Below are 18,369 nucleotides of genomic sequence, written 5' to 3'. Positions count from 1 at the left end.
GACAGACGCAGTTATGTTTAAATTCTTTGGGCCCTTGAAAACACCCAAGGATCAAAGAGAAATTCCACAACGCTTCAGGTTGTCTTTTAGTTTTACGCTTGTGACGAATCAGGGGATCCCCTATTGAGCGGCAAAAATGTGTCAATTGCCCACAAAAGTGTTGCTAAGGAACCTTGGAGTCATCCATTCTCACAAGATTACCCGGGCACAACATTACAAATAGAACGCGGACATCCTATATGGAAGGAATTAATCTGGTCTTTATGCTTGCGATACAGGGTCCACGTTTCGGCACCATAGAGAGGAGTAGGCAGAACAACATATTTGTAGATTGCCACCTTAACTTTTAGAGGTGTATCGTAGCTTTTCCAGAGTATGTGTCGTAACCTATCAAATGCCTCTCTAGATGTGTTACTCCTACTTTGGTTGTTCTATTACAATTCAGCATCATCAGACACAACATCTCCGAGATATGTAAAATAAGGAACGGTGTTCAATGCTTTACCTTAAACCTATACCACCGTTTGTGAAGTGGGCGCCGCGTTTTCTTTCGGCTGGTGAATAATTGCATCCTTTGGATAGCTATTAGTAAAACTGAAGGACTTATATGTATCAGATTTGCTGGTGAAGATGATCTGCATATCATCAATACTACGCATTAGCATAAAGGTGGATTAAAAACAGTTTGTACAGAACACCTGGTTTTGGCATTGCACCGTTGCTTGTTAAGTAATCTTCCACGTGATCGCTACTTCAACTTCTACACCTTCCGAGGGGTTCTTGAAAGCTGTTCCAAGCATCACTGAAAAGAAAAAGTGCAAATAGTATCGAGGTACGGACATATCCTGATTAGGTCAATTTGACACTTAATGTGATTCACTTTGTTTGCAGCCAGATCTTACTGTCGCCATTATTCCCCATTGCAAAGAGACACAAACATTCAATATTGCTTGGAATATCGAGCCCTTTCAGAAGAGTCCACAGTGAACCCCTGAAGACGGTATCAAACGATTTTGTGAGCTCAACAAATGTAAAAAGCAAGTCCTTATTATTCATTCTCGCTTTCTCCTGTAGTGTCTCTCCTTGTCCTAAAACAGCACTGGATTTCTGGGAGCAGAGTTTAACTAATTGAACTATTGAGTCTGTTTAAGATTACACCAGCTAGAATATTACCAGCAACAAATAAAAGAGAAACTCCTCTATTGTTATCAGGCTCACAATTATTTACTTTGTGTTTAAACAAGTGAATAATTAACGCGTTTGAACTGTTACGGCACGGTACCAAGTTTCCATATTAATGACAAAAGGGAACTTAGTTTCTGATAAGCAGTTAGCTTCTACATGTGTATACTTTCTACGCGTATGATGTCATAATCTGGAGCCTTACTTTTGTTTGAACTGTTACGGCACGGTACCAAGTTTCCATATTAATGACAAAAGGGAACTTAGTTTCTGATAAGCAGTTAGCTTCTACATGTGTATACTTTCTACGCGTATGATGTCATAATCTGGAGCCTTACCATTTGAAATTTCTTTACATCTTTTTAAAATATTATGCATTAGTGGACTGTCAGAAAGCACCTCGATCGTTGCTCTTTGAGAAATACGTTAATCACTCCCCTATCAACTGTCGATATTCAGTTTAAAATGTTTTTAGGCGGTCAGCTCAGCGCATATTATTTCCTTTCTTATGAGTGAAGAGTATGCAATCCGAAGAAAATATTGGAGATGCAACCCTTGAAATTGAACCAAACACTCCGTATAGGTGTTGGTAGAATGATTTAAAATCACACTTATCCGCCGCATCTTGTAAGGATTTTAGCTTTCAGCTCTCACCAATTTTGTTTCATTTCCTGAGCCGAGGTTGAGCCAATCATTTATCCATTCTAATAGCTATGTGTTTCACTGAGGATTTTTTGTCAAGTGACATCATTTAATGGGTTTCCCGCATGTTATAAAACAAACAGAGGAGAGTTGGAACATTTTCTTCAAATCAAACTTGATTTTATCTTTCGAACATATCCTAATGAATCTTTAGCAGAGTCATACACTGCAGATTTAAACTCCCTCAAAGCGTCCGCCCACATACAATGGAGAGTAGCTTTTCATCAGAAGCCTTTGTAAACAAGTGCATTGCCTCCTTAACCTTCAACTTGCCTTCATCACTTCTCTTGATTAAAGAAATACAGTAGCGTCGAAACGTTAAGAAACGGCTTCTAACTTGAGAATGGCTTCTAACTTGAAAAAGGAAAATAAAAGTGTTGATGAATTTTCCAGTGTTTAATAAAATATTTTGTTTTTATTTTTTATTTCGATATTGGAATCTCGTGATTTTTTCATTATGTTTTTGTCAGTGCAATAAGGCTGCATATATTTGCTAGAACTATAAATAGAGGTGACCCACTATAGTAGGCCTAAAATAAGCAGGTGAAGTATATTTTCGTATGCAGATGTGTTTATCAATGAGAAGAGTTTATGAGATACCGGAAATGCAGTAAGTTACTCAAATATGATTTTAATATATAAACGTCTACATATTATCGAACGTAGCAGTTAGGGTTTTTAGACTGAATGCTGAGAAAATATTGACAAGGATGCACGTGTGTACTGCGTGAAACTGAAACATCTTTAGAAAGTGCATGTTTGTAATGGCGAGTAGATATGATGATGCTAAGACTGTGAGGATAGACACAATTTAAGGAGAAATCGTTTTTTGGTTTCGTGTTCAAATGTTTTCATTGAAGCTTTATAGCAATCAAAATATTGGTTTAAAAATTCACATGCGCACTTACACGGTTTTCTTGTGTGTTTCTCGTGTAAACTACTTATTAGATGTGCATGTAAACTTAGAAAATACATTATTTTATTTCTGTTTTATTGTGTTTTTAATCTTTTTTCTTTTGCAGTTCATCCAGTAGTGTGTCAGTTGTGTACAGATTCTAATAACCATAGAAGACTTCTTGTTTGACTGCAAGTGACACAATGTTAACCAGCCAGATCGGAGATGCGCCGCTGTACAGTCAAGCCCTCTACCGATCCCAGCCATGAGAACAGGGCAGTTGTCAGCATATTTAAAGTACAAATCTGGATGGTTCGATGCTTGTGAGCAGAACCCAACGAAGGTTGTTGCCGCGATTATGGTCTTTAGTGTGATTTTAACTAAGCGCCATATCATGCTGCCTCACATCTTCGAGGCATCAAGACTCGGTACCGGTGCACAAGTCCACAGAAACCCAGGGTTGGTATCAGAAGGAATGCTTTGCTATTAAATCTTTCTCTCACAAGCATTCCTCCTCCTCCGACCCAGAGCCGCTGAACTACATATTTTGATCATAAGTCGTGAACTAACAATATATCACCGCCACAACACCAAAACCAGTCTGATCGCTGCCATCCACCGGGTATTTGCCGTATTGCCGCCGTCGATTTTGGAAAAGGTATGCTCCCAGATCTGTGCTAGTATCGAGGCGGTGATTGAAGCGGAAGGCGTCTACATTAGATAGATTTGAGCTCTGATACATAATGAAGTTATCTGAATGGCACTTTTCGTTAAAATGTTTTATATAAACTGTAATGTTGTTCTATTTAGAGCGACGCTATTATCGTTTCATCATCTAAGGTAGCAGTTTAGGGGTTATAAGGTTGCGTGCTGGAGGAATAATAAAAAAGATACTTTTAAACTCCTGTAGACAGAAAATAAAAAAAAATCATTATGAAATTATTTTTTTTATTAAGAAATTTGATCTTTCGCAATTGCAATATAGATCTATGGTGTTGCGATTATTAGAAACGGTTCAATTGTATGAGACGTCTTATTTTGGATTTGTGTTAAAATATTTTCAGATTATAACATTACAGAAATTAAATCTGTGGTTTGAAAATACATATGTGATTAAAAACTTTTTATTTTTCTTATTTTTTGTGCGGAAAGTAGTCTTATCGCATTCTTTTGTACTTACCCGTTTGGTCAAATGGGTTATTCCTGTGGTTGTATGTATAACAGGTACTTGTTAATATTTGCAAAATCTATACTGATATAAATGTGAGTAGTATTTGTGTATTGATATTCATATTAAAAAAAAACCCGTTTTCCATTTATTTAAAAAATAAAAACAACTTTGTTATGTATTGGTCGTAAAATTGCAGATCTAGCTAATTTGCATATTCATTTAAACACTCATTTTACTTGATTCTCAAGTTTATTTCCGGGTTTTCTAAAAGGATGAGCATCTTTAGTTAATATTTTGTGTAATTATATTCACGCATATATTAACATGATTTATACTTGCGTAATAATTGCGTAAAAATGTGATAGCAAACACAACCCTCTTTCGGTATATATTTATGTATGCGTACATATAGTTATTTTTTTAAATGCCTAACAATTTTTTCTGTAAGTTTTTGGTATACATGCATGAAATTTTATATACAGTGTATTCGAACCTATGCGAATGTGTATATTTTACTTTTTGCCGGTGAAAATCGGTGCAAAATTGTGAAACTTAAAAATATGAAATACGCCAGGAGAGAATCGAACAACGGCATTAAGAATTTGTATGCTTAACCTTATAGTTATTGACCAACTGTTAATTTTTAGCCTTCATACAAACTAGTCTCCATTAACATAAAAAGAAAAAGTTAACTGTGAGCTAAATGTTTTTGTTTAGATTCTCGGTGGGCCCTCCGATTCATTTTCTATTAAATCATTACGATATATTGGGTCCAATATAATAAAAAATACGAAATCTGATTTCATCAAAATATCATATTGAAGCGTATTTTATGACCGGACATTGCCGGACAGCTTGCCGATATTATTATTAGCTTTTTACTATATGTTGTAAAAGATGTTTTAAAATTATTTGTTGGTTCTGTTATATTTTACGTGATAAATTCAATGTGTATTTATTATTGATGTTTTGCTCTATTGTTTAATAGTTATCGATTTTATACTGAAATCGTACTGTGTCGTTTTTCATTTGACCTTATAGAAACCAGTATGTTCACAGTATCATGCATGATCATTCAAACACTAATGCTTTTTTTACGGCTTCTACAACAAGGACAAATTAAGGCACACCGTCGGTGGTTTATGTGTGGAGAATCCAGTCACCATACAATGTGAACTGTGAACCTCAAAAAAGAAAACGACTCTCTCTAATTGATTCTTATATTGACCCGACAGAATGTAAGCGTAAAACTGGTAAACTGCGTAGTTCTTAAACAGTAAGTTCATAAATTGTTATTTTTTACTTGCCTCCCAACAAAAAAAGAAGATCTCGATTAATATTTATCACATATCAAGCTCACAGACTAATTGAAAAAACAAAGCTGAATATATGTCATGGAGACAGTTGAGTAGTACACGGTTATGGTAGAATAGGGTATAATCAGATTATTTACGGGTGTGTTCAATAAGAATTTGTTTACATTGGACTTGAAAAAACTTTTCTTTTAGTCAGCTGAAAAGAGGACCACCGAACAGAGTTTTATAGATAGGCAGTTCTAACGACAAAGCTTTATTTTTGGAAAGTGGAGTTTAGGCACCAATAGATAGTGGTTGAATTTACTGGTAGTGATATTGGATGGACGAGTGGTTTGAATTAGCGAGGGCGGGACAATAGATTGGAGACCAGTCGAACACTTGCTATGAAAATAAGAAATATAAGAGAAAAGCTCGCAACGTCTATTCTCTGGGAAAGATATAGCAGACAAGACAAAAAAGGCATCGTTTACTAGATTAAAAAGTCGGTTTTGAACTTAAAAGCGGGCTAGGGACTCTGAGAATTTTCTGTCCAGATCTGACAACAGTACTTTATCTTAGGACGTACTTGGTTACTACACAGGTAGAGAATTTTATCGGAAGTGAGAAGTCCACTGGAAAGCTAGAATGATCCCAACGTAGGGGAGTTATATATAGAAACAAAATTGTCCCAGTCAAGAAGGAATTATGTAAAATTGCGTACGGAATAATTTGTGTAGTATAAGAACGTATACTACACTTTGACCCGGAGTAAGACGAGATCATTGCATCGTTGGTTATTTACTAGTATATAACGGATATGCAAAATGAATGGTAATTTATTATTCTTTATTTTTCATAAATTTATTTATCATACTACTTCAAAATATAAAGCCGTATTACATACATTGATTTTGAGTATATGCAGCCTCAGAATCGACAACACATAGAGGTGTGTGAGGGTGTGTGTGTGGGTGTGTGTGTTTCTGTGGTGTTGTGTGTTTCTGTGTGTGTGTTCTATTTCTGGCTTACGATATCTCTCTATACGGAGGGAACATATCTCCCTGTGGGGTTTATTATTATCCGTGTCCACAGCTTACCGTTAGTTCACTCCGTTCCTTCTTTTCAGAATCTATTTAGGCGCGCGGAGAGGAATTTTACTTGCATAATGCAAGCGATCTGTATATGTGATACTCAACGGGGAATCCATTCCCAAAAGTTGTATGAGAAACAGTACTGGGAAAAGTTATCCGAGATGCAAATCATTTCAAACTAGAATCGCATCGAAATCTGACCCGAATATTCAGATTCAATCTTATATTCCAAATATATCAGCATTCTAGATCCGTTAATCCTCAATTTTTTTAGGTTCTTTTCCAACCTAAGTATTACGACCGAACCTTGCCGGCTTAAAACTACTTTCTCAATATTTCTTTATATTTTCAACTGTTCTTTCCTTCTCTACTCCTTACTGTATATGACGCATGCCCTAACAAGTTTGTCTCTTCCTGACATAGCAAGTCCAATAGTGCATTAGGCAGCTTCACTTTTGAGCGTAAGGCCTAAATCCTGTACCAGTGTAATTTTTCACTTCGAGAATTTTATGTTTATATCAAGCCCTGCGTGCGGATTAATCGTTTGTTTTAAATTACTATCCGAGTAAACAATAGTATAATCAATAGTAGTACCGTATATTCATATTTTCATGGCAAGTTTTCGACTGGTCTCCAAACTATTGTCCCGCCCTCGCCACATCAAACAACTCGTCCATCTAATATCGTAGTCTAGGAAGTAATTTCTTACAGGACACACACATAGACACTCGTATATATATATATATATATATATATATATATATATATATATATATATGAACGCATAATAGGAGCAACTTCCATTTTCCATATATTTTATCTGCATAAACATAAAAAAAGCATACGACGTAAAAATTGTGATTATATATATCAGACCCATATATATTCTTAATCCTCATTTATATTTAAAACACATTTGAATAAATTAGTATTCTGAAATGTATTGTTGAAATTTTGCATTGTTATACTTTTCGAAGATAATAAGGATCCCTTCTCCGTGCACAATTGTCTGACACGTGGAACTAATATTACACCTTCATCTTAGCTTAAAAGCTATGATAACTGTATTCGTATAGATGTTTTATTTTTGTAATTAAGAAGAAACACTAAGTTGCAGCGATATATAATTAACAAAGTATTGTAAGTTCTTTTTTAATAAGTTGAATGTTTCCAATATTATAATATTTTTACATAACTACAAATTTTTTCATTATTGTTGTTGTCACTTTATAATCGACATATCGTAAGTCTAATGCAGAATACCAAGGACCACTATTGATATGCCTGGAATCTGTGAAAGATATCATAATAATGCGAGGGCCACTGTACACTTTTTGTACTAGTTGGGCATAGTTCATTCATTATTGACATCTGGTTCATTCGTTATTGAGATCTGTTTATTCATTCATTGAGATCTTGTGCATCCATTCATTGAGATATGGTTCATTCATTCATTGAGATCTGGTGCAATCATTCATTGAGATCTGGTTCATTCATGATTGAGATCTGGTCGATTCATTATTGAGACCTGGTTCATTCATTTATTGAGATCTGGTGCATTCATTATTGATATCTGGTTCATTCATTCATTGAGATCTGGTTCATTCATTATTGAGATCTGGTTCATTCATTCATTGAGATCTGGTGCATTCATTATTGAGATCTGGTGAAAACTTAAAGGTCGTCTGGATAGATTCTGTCCGGTTCAAATATAAAAAAAATTGTCAGATCTTTTAATAAACGCCAGCGATGAAACTTACGACAAAAATAAAAAAAAATAAAATAACACACTATATTACAGTTTATAATAACTACGGAGACCTGTTGAAAACCCCTAGCACCCCTGACTATACGTAATATGTTTGGTGTTCAACGCAAATAGAAACACCCGCATATTATTGTAGCTTATTTGTTAAAACTAAAAAAAAGTATCTATCTTTGTTAGCTGAGTCACCGGGTGAACAAGATTATAAAATACGCTTTAATATGCTATTTAAATTCATGCAAATTTCGTATATATTATAATAGATATCTTTTCTATCGATTCCTATTCATAATAAAGTTGTGGTTTCGAAAATAAATATAAAATTATACACGTATGCCTTGAGAGCATCAGCTAGAATCGAAATTGAAACGTAAACTACTGAATATATATATATATATATATATATATATATATATATATATATATATATATATATATATATATATATATATATATATATATATATATATATATATATATTCCTTCAGCTGTAATCGAAACAAAAACAAAACTTATAAAGAATTTCCGGTAAAAATCTTTAGGATTAATAATATATGACTTGAATGCTATCAGTCGTAGTCAAAACCGAAACTAGATATTATGAATTATTATTGGGAAAATAATTTATTACAAGAAATATAAGTTCATAACAATTCTGCCACCCGTAAGAAGAGAAAATTTGTAAGCGTGACACACAAAATAACATACACGATATCGTATTAATGTATAGCCTATATTTAAATTATCAAATCAACATCCTTAAGTCCACACTGACTGGAAAAAAAATAAACGAGTTTGTTGACTAATCAACTGAATACTTAAGTCCTTGTCTTAATCACTTTACATTATTTTGGTGTTCTATTCATATTTTATGTAAAATATCCAATCATTTGATGTCGAAGCAATCATGTCAGTAAATATATTTATTATGTAGCTTTCAATACATTTAACTTTCTATATATAATTATATAGGGTTCGATAAAATTGAATTTTGAGAAGACATTTGAACCATTCAACGCGTATGCCCCGTTTCGTTTTCAATTCAAAACAGAGATTACGTTAACGAAAATTCGTTAAAGCAACACCTGTATTGACATATCCATTCCCTATGTTCCCTGATGAATTTAAACCTTTTAGTTCTTGCTTAATCTGCAAATGCGGTAAATGTTATCACAGCACATGTTTGTGTGACGCAATCTGAAATATTTCAATGAACAACTTCGAATTTAAAAGCATGCGATATATTAGATTTGATTTGTTGAGATTAAATTTTGTTCTAAAACCTTTGACAAGATTTCCAATGTTATCTGTGAAAAGGATGTTATCATTTTATATGTTCTGCTAATCTTACCTGAGTGAAGTGAAATCCACTAAAGTAATTAACGGGGATTTTAACAGTAAAAGTGATACCGTCACGCCATAAGCAGTATGGAAAATATACCCAAACATTAATTAATTCTAAATAGTTGTCCAATACAACCCCCCCCAAAAAAAAATACCTTGATGTACTAAAGAGTGTGTATAACCCCGGGTGGAATCAGGTGGACGCTGACAGACACTGAGTGGGACAGCAGGACACGGCGCCGGCTTAAAAGCCTGAAGAGACCCAATCCCGGCTTAAGAAGGAGTGGTAAAACTTTGTAACGGTTGCCAGGCAACGTGAAAGAATGCTACATAGGAAACGATAAAACTGTCGCTCTAGAAAAGAAGACATGATTTCATTTCCGTTTAATGTAAGTCCTTTTCCTATTTTGTTTGGAATCATCTTCTAACTGGCCAGATGTGCATAAATTAAAAGATAAATAGAAGCCGTCTATCATATCTTAAAATGACACAATGGCCAAATAGTTAGATCAGAGATGTGCCGCCCTAAACTCATGTTCTCTAGCGATCCAAGTTATGAGAATCCACCCCTTGTCAGCACGCTCAAAATGAAAATCAAGACAGTTAATCTTTTTAGCGCACCGTTCAACGAAGTTTTCGGCAATGGGTATAGTTTTTGCTGTGGTTTTACGTGATGGCCACATCATGGCAACTTAGAGCATGGAAAGTTAACATTAGAATGTACCTCAATGTACTAAAGAGGGGGCATATACTCTGGTGCAATCAGGTGGCCGCTTACAGACACTGAGTGGGCAGCAGGACACTGTATCGGCCTAAAAGCCCGTAGAGACCAAGTCCCGGCTTCAGAAGGAGTGGTATAACTTCGTAACTTTCTTTTACTGGTCCCTATTTCCCCCTGGCTTGAACCCGCTGGACTACATCTTTATGTCATATTTCAAGAACGTCAACAACATCACTTTCAGCAACACCAAATATCGCAAGATCCAAGCAGTCCGCCGTGTATTCGCCGAACTTCCGCCGAGCTTCCGCCGGCGCTTATGGATAGGCATGCTCTCAGTTCCGGACCCATATCGAGGCGATGATTTATGTTCTCAGCTACATTTAATAGATGCCAGTTCCACTCCATCATATAGCTACCTGTAATGATTTTTTCAATAAAAGTTTAAAAATAACGCTGTAGTGCTCTTTTATCTTAGGGCGACATTGTTACCGTTCTCATCCTGTACGAAATATGGTGTAGTACGGTCGTGTCTGTCTTTTCATTAAACTATCTTTCTTTTATTATATGTGCATGTCCCGTGCATTCATTTTTAAATCATGTTTCATATCTTTCTCAATATCGCCTTCTTTAGTTTACTTCAGTCTAAGATCTCAAAAATCATGAGGGCGCCTTCCTCGTAGCAAAAATGTGACTTCTATAAGATGTATGCATATTCGAAAAATCGCTTAAAGTTTATACTTTCGTCTCAAATGAAGAGTTATTTAATGCGGAGTTATTAAATACGTTAAAATATTTATTTTCTTTTATTAATTGGCTATAAAAAGGTGATAGTTTACAGAAAAACCCTGGGATACGATAGCCCTAGGATACGTTTTTTTTTTCAAGATACGATGTGGAATACTATATTTTTCCGGCCATTGCTTACGGTATTTTCCCTGTTTACGATCTTACTTATAATGTTATTTGATAATATGCATGTGTATTATATACAGTACAAGCATTTCAGACCGGCGTTGCCCGGTTGTTTGGATGTGTGTGTTTAGAAATAAAAAAAGTGGTAGTAGGAAGGCAGGCTCGAACAAATACCGCGAAAAGAACTGGGAAAAACGTAACATATTTGCTGTTACGACCACCGGCAAACCGGAAGTGCCCTAGGTTTAAATTAAGGCTAGAATATCGAAAAGAGGGGATGGCTTTTTATAATATCGGCGAAAAGAGCGGCCCCTTATGTTGAAAAGTGTCCATTTGAGGGTGAAGAAATTAATGTTTTTAGCCAATTGTTCGGTATTTGTCGTCGAAAGGGTCGAGCTTCAAAACGATACTGATCTTGTGAAAGTCCGTCGCCCTTGTCGAAAGTTTTATGCAGACATGCAGACATACATATATACATTTATACATTGGTATCTAAAATTTTCGACACAAACCGATTAAAAAGCTTGTCCTATTTTTAATAACCTTTATGTAAAATTTCAAAGGTTTAGACCGAACATTGTCGCAGAGGTCAATTAAAAAAAATCGAGCTCTATTATGACCCCTTAACATTTATTGTTGTGGGCTCTATTCAAGTTATTACGTTAGATCCATGTCCAAGGAACCTATATCTAAAATTTCAATTGTTCATACCCAAAATTGACGAAGGATTTTGGTAGAGTTCCAAAAGGGCAAATCGTTGAGTTCTGACTCCTAAACAACCAATCACTGGCCGAAAATCGATTACAATGATATTATCAAATCGCAGTACTCTGTATATCAAATTTCGATTCGTTACACTGAAATTTGATAGAGTTATTGTGTCGGGAAATATACACTGACAGACTCACAAACACAACGACAGACAAACACTTTGACTTGTATAGATGTACAGATTTTGTTACTAATTTCTAATGCCGTATCGTGAGGTTCTACTCTATATTTCTCGTAGTATTTCATTCTAGTTGAGTATCCAACTTTGTGATATTACTATGGGCAACGTCAGGTGTAAGTTCAACATTTAAAATATACTTCATTGTTTGCTACCGAGGGGATCATCTTTGGGCAACGAATATTATGTGATTATTAATATTAAGTCAGGGTTTACCTGAAGGGAAAGGTAATCTCAGAGTTTGTCTGAAGGGAAATGTATCCTTATGTGTGTATTTATTTGCTTCACCACTGAGTAAATTAGGCACAATGCCGTTTTTTAATGTGAAGAGATTGGGGAAATGGGAACCAGTTTCCTGGGGAATAGGGAAGCTGGATAGTGACAACTGGTGTGAAGTATTTCCCCTGAATGGCCCAATAACTGGTTGGCACAGGGGCAATGGTCTTATATGTGTGGTCCCCCCCACATATGGACTTTCATTGCAGTAATTGCCGGAACAGATACTACACTATGATCTTGTCACCCGGGCCAAGGAGAGCCGGGAACAGTTAAAGGTATCCTAATGTGAAGTATTCCGGAAAGAATTCTGTTCATAGAAAACTAAGCCATTCGAGGACAGTGTTTTGTGAACATTAATGTTCTCTTCAGTATCCATTCAAGGTCATTATAGTTAGCGTTCAATTATCCCAATACATGTTGTATAAAACGGCGTATTATTTGATGCATTACACGTTTCAAAATAAATCTCCTCTTCCCTATTCCACGTGAAAGTATCAGAATAGAAGGAATATTGCATTATTATAATGCATGTACTCATGTATCCATTATTTCACCTCTCTCCTAAAGATGTTGACGGTGTGGGGGTTCAGAGAAGTACAGTGCTCTTATAGTAGTGTGTCAAAAGCAGATATGCGTTCGAGACATCCTAGAAAATGTGCGTTCAGTATGGTGCTGTGCACGTTGCAATATAATTTCTCAAGCACAAACCCTCGCGCCTTTATATCTTGGGGCACTTTCTCCGTAGTTCTACAGCTTATTTAATTAAATAAAAATTATACACTTAGCATTCGAAACGGCTCATACTATATTTTTCCGGCCATTGCTTACGGTATTTTCCATGTTTACGATCTTATTTATACTGTTATTGTATTGTATGCATGTGTATTATATACAGTACTAGCATTTAAGACCGGCGTTGCCCGGTTGTTTGGATGTGTGTGTTTAGAAATAAAAAAAAGTGGTAGTAGGAAGGCAGGCTCGAAGCAATACCGCGAAAAGAACTGGGAAAACGTAACGTCTTTGCTGTTACGACCACCGGCAAACCGTATGTCCATGTACACCTGTAATTTATCGCTGCATTGTAAAGAGTGATTACAATGTAAATAAAAGTAATTCCAGAGCAAAATCTCGTTTTTTTAATTGTATCACTATCGTTTATGTTGTTTTTATAACATATTGAGATAAAAAAAATAGGAGTATTTACTCATGTCAGTAACCATTGCAAGAAACAGCAACTGGTTTTAATCAATTAATCAATCAATTTCGTTAAAGCAAAATACAATTAATCAATAAATTTGGTTAAAACAAAATAAAATTTAAAGCCAACTACATATTAAATGCATATGGAAATTATTGGATACATTATATACCGCCTGAATATTTGTCCGATAAGAGATTAAACTTAATGTATTCCATCAGGAAATCCGGTTTCGCAGGTTTTCCTGGAAGCAGAGACTACTGACATTCCTCCTTTTATGGTAATGGAAGTACGTAGGTTTAAGTTGAATATTTATTTCTAAGCTGCGTTTATCTAATTTATTTACTTTGAACTCGAATATTTAAAAAAAGCCAAATACATAAAAATAGAAATTTGAAATCTGATATTTGAAAACGGCAAATGCCTTCGTCACTACAGCGACATTCGCAAATTTCTCTTGAAAATGCTAAGTTGCCAGCCATCACACAAAATATAAGAATGATCTATTTTTGATGTAACCTTGTTTTTGAAAAAGCGTTATTTAGAATACACAGTCATTTTTCATAGTGTGAAGATAGATTTTGTAGTAATTCCGATGCGTGGCAGTGCTTTAACGACGGAAAATATCAGTGAAATATTACGTAAAATAGGACATTCGAAAGAAACATTGTGCATGCGAAAAACGGTGTCAGCTAATAGGTGCTAATTTAATAAATGCAAGATTGCCTCTTACAATAAGGTTTTAATATTTTTTTTCACTTTGTAGAATGATAATATTACTGACAATGTATTAGTGATGGTTAATTTATCTCATTGGGTTAGATTTATTTGGAAATAAAATGAACACTATTTTCCTAGAAATGTTAATACACTCATATTTGCTGCTTTTTAATATGATCTTTCTGTCATAGAAATGTAATTTTCGAGCAAGCAAGAATAATGTCAGCTTTATAAAATATATTTCTTTTTTAATATATATCTTATTCCAGAATAAATTTTTCAAATAATTCCATACGGCTATATTTAACCGTTATAATAACAAAACTTTTCAGCAATCTTAACGTCATTGCTTATTACGTCTTTATCTTGAAAGGGAGCTTAAAATTCTAAAATGATATTCATTTTCCTTCACTCAATTACGAAGTTTGAAACCCGGTAGATATTAATAAATATCGTAATAACAAAACAGAATTATAAAAAATACACTTTTCATTATGTTTATACAGTTTATTTAGATGCCCTCCCAGCGGTTCGCTGTTAAAGCTTCGTTGAATCTCTTCAGTAGCGAGAGTGTTCCGTAACTATTTGACGTATGTCATATATTAAGGTTTTAATGTGCGCAGAGGTCTTAATTCGCGGTTCCAGTTTTCTTAGACAAGTCATAAACACTATATTTTTCAAGTTGGATACTTTTCCAACTTTTGGTGATTGTTTATGAAAAGTTGTTTGTTTTACGGAAAGCATTATTGCTAATTCGACTATACATTTTTATGCAGTGTCAGAATTTTTTTTTTGATTAACTCAAATGAATTTCCGACTAGTCTTCAATTAAAAATATTTGTTAATTATTTTTTTCCAAGCGTTCTTTTAGTTAAGGAATCCTCGTCATGCGCTAAGTGGATATTTTGTGACCCATGAGCTGCAGTGTTCCATTTTTATATTTTTAAAAGTTTTAAGATTCTCTGAAGCTATACTGTGTATTCTATCATGAGTACCAAATAGCAGAAGTTTGATTTATTCGTATACTAGTGCCTCCTGTAAAAGGTCGATAGCCATTAATCGCGTGCTTTCGTGTGATGAATGAATGCGTTAATGCATGAAATTCTTAAAGATAAACTTAAATGACCGAAAAATCGGCTGAAATGACTTAAATAAATAAAAATTAAATGATTTAGAATAACTTTAATATACTTAAGGATGAATTGAATGACCTTAAGAATGACTTGAATGCTTAAAAAATAACGGGAATCCTTCAAAAACAACTTGAATGATCTGGAGAATGACTTGAATATTTGAGACTGATTGGTTGTAAAGTGTGTGATGATTTTACATTAAATTAATAGGGAAAAGTGATCCTCCACTTTATATCACAAAGTTACTAACATTAGTACATTATGTAGTAAGAACAGATATTACACTTTGATCTTGGCCAAAAGGCCAAGACAAGCTTAGAAAGCTAAGGACAGCATCTATTAAGAACAGCCCTTTGATCTTAACCTAAAAAGACAAACACAAAAGTGTTACCGACGGACCGACAGACCGACAGACCGACCGACCGATGGAGTGACTTATACAGTCGCTTGCACGCGACTAAAATCACTGGTTTATTATTTAAGAGTTAACTATCGTACACTTTTAAGTAAATATTTCCGGCGATATATTCGCCACCCTACTGTTAAAAACATGAAACCTCCCAAAACTCCAAACTCGTGACTTTGCTTTCAAAAGCTGCAACTCCGATACTAACCACTCCAAAGTCGCGACACTTCTGTAATAACTTGTTACCCCCAAAACTCATAAGTCTGTTGCTATGACTTTTTAATCCAATATCAAACTCAAAACTGTTTCTGAAAAATCAGCTTTTTTTTATTCAAACAGACAGTTGTGTTTTTTTTTCCACATCCTATGACGAGATCGTAAGCAAATAAAACAAGTCACACCCATTTCTCTTTCTTTTCATTCGGTTTTGTTTTGCAACAGATTATGCAGGCTGCATGAGATAATGTTTGCAACACTTTTATAAGGCATTTAATCACATTTATTCATTTGATGCTAATCTATACAGTCATTAATTATGTGGCTTAAAGTTTCTTTTCTTTGTCCGCAGAATGGGTATGTTCTATTTTCCATATTTTTTTTCTAATTTAAGTTCGATTTAGTTATAATTCTTCAGCCATCAGTAGTAATTCTTTTTTTCGGTTCTATTACCCTTTCCATGGCTATCTCTTGTGTTATTCTCATCAGTCGTCCACGAATCTATTGCTCTTCTGACTTTTATTTTTTCATTTTGTTGCACATTTTCTGTCTATTGACATATTCTTTATTAGTATATGTATTAATTGCGATACCTGTGGAAATTAAATTCTTTAACGCTAAGTCCAATCGTTTACGTTTCTTAATTTTGTAGATGCGGATTGCTTATTCATATGAGTTACAATTTTCGGACAAGTATGCTCATCTATAGTATCATCCTCGCAATGTGTCGATCGTATTAGAATCTAACCTTCTTCAAGTGTATTTTGATCAAATCTTCTCCACAAGAACCCATAGCAGAATGGCTTAATATTTGAACAGTTAATAAGAGTGATATTCTCCCGAGCGGTGAAGGGTCAATTCTAAGTGTACACGGCCATAAAATGCATTTCCGAATGGCTCAGGACCGCTATCCACTTATAGCTGACTGAACGAAAGTAAGCTATCACCGTTAAGTAAATAAAAGGTTCGACAGAAACATTCCTTTGTTGGGCAATATATACCAGCCGAAGGTCTTAGGTGACATCGTCTGAAACGTTGTGAAAATGACACTTAATTTCAGAACAGAAGCCCGAATAATGATACGTAAAATCCTATAAGTAAACAATAGTATTGTTTTAAACAATAATATATTTTTAAACAATAATATATATATTTTTAAACAATAGCTATTTTTTAATCAATAGTAATATTTTTTAAACATAGCTAATAAACTATAAAAAAATAAAGACGCATAGTTTAAAAAATATCGTAATATACATACAATGTAAAAAGGTTGGATTGGATCTGATAGAAAAAAATGAGCATACGTCATAACAAACTTTCTATGACATATACTAATTACATTACATACAAAGGACCCGCACTACTGGATTAAAATTTGCTAAAGTTTTACGTCAGCAGAAGAAGTCCGAACGGAATCTTGAATAAAACAGCTTATTTAATTTGGTGATGTCTGGAGGAATCTATCGAATTCGTTTAACTAAAATGTAACGTGGAACGCTAAAGTTGTCGCTCCAAATAAATAGCACTATAGAATTATTATTTTATTTGAAAAAATCAATTCAGAAAGCTTGATTATTTGGATGAGCTGTCATTTATTCAATGTAGGTACGTTCAGCTCAATCAGCGCCTCGATACGAACGCGGAATTGGGACCATGAATTTTTAAGAATAAAACCAGTGACGGATCAGCAAATATACGGCGGATGGCGGCAAACAGGCGAACTTTGATGTTGTGGAAAGTAATATTGGTGATGATCCCGACGTATCCCCAAATGAAGTAGTCCAGCGTGGTGAGGTCGGGGGAGGGGGCGCTGGGAGAAGGTACAAAGTCGTAGCACTTTTTCGGACTGAATGCTTTTTAGATTGTTGGCCACATCCAGCAGCAACACGATAACAACAGGTGATCACAACACTCTTTAGCACATACCGGTACAGGTTGGTATTGACTTTCAAGCCAACTTCAAAGATGTGAAGTTTAATGATGTGACCCCCACTTCAAAACAAAGCAAGAACAATAATCCTAATCGGAAACTTCGTTGAACGGTGACTCCAAGCATTGAACCGTGCGGATTTGTATTTTAAAGATGCCGATAATGCTCGTGTTGTCATAACGTGAATCGGTACAGAGCATGAGTTGTACAACGGATAACCTTCGATCTTGCTAGTTCAATGTGTAACTTTTAAACAGTATAGCAGACTGCTGTCGCTTTTGGGAATTGTATACTGCTAGACGACTAGTAGATGACCTGCACTAAAAAAGAAAACCGATTTTCATAAAAGGTAAAAGGAATCATGTTCAGTTTCATAGGGCGACAATTTTACCGTTCCAATTTGTATTTTAGAAGATAGTCATTAAGAACTGATTATCAGTAAACATGTTTATCCGTT

The 18,369-nt window shown here is 34.8% G+C and overlaps 1 pseudogene; it reads right to left on the bottom strand.

Annotated features, from left to right (window-relative positions):
- Positions 1 to 15,568: 15,568 nt before the first annotated feature.
- LOC145249148 (U2 spliceosomal RNA) lies at positions 15,569 to 15,674 on the bottom strand (annotated as a pseudogene).
- Between the last annotated feature and the right edge of the window lie 2,695 nt (positions 15,675 to 18,369).

Source organism: Euprymna scolopes, chromosome 27 (assembly GCF_053919585.1).
Source record: "Euprymna scolopes isolate OS-2025 chromosome 27, ASM5391958v1, whole genome shotgun sequence".
Classification (NCBI taxonomy): Eukaryota; Metazoa; Mollusca; class Cephalopoda; order Sepiida; family Sepiolidae; genus Euprymna; species Euprymna scolopes.
This window is presented reverse-complemented; position numbering and strand designations above follow the sequence as displayed.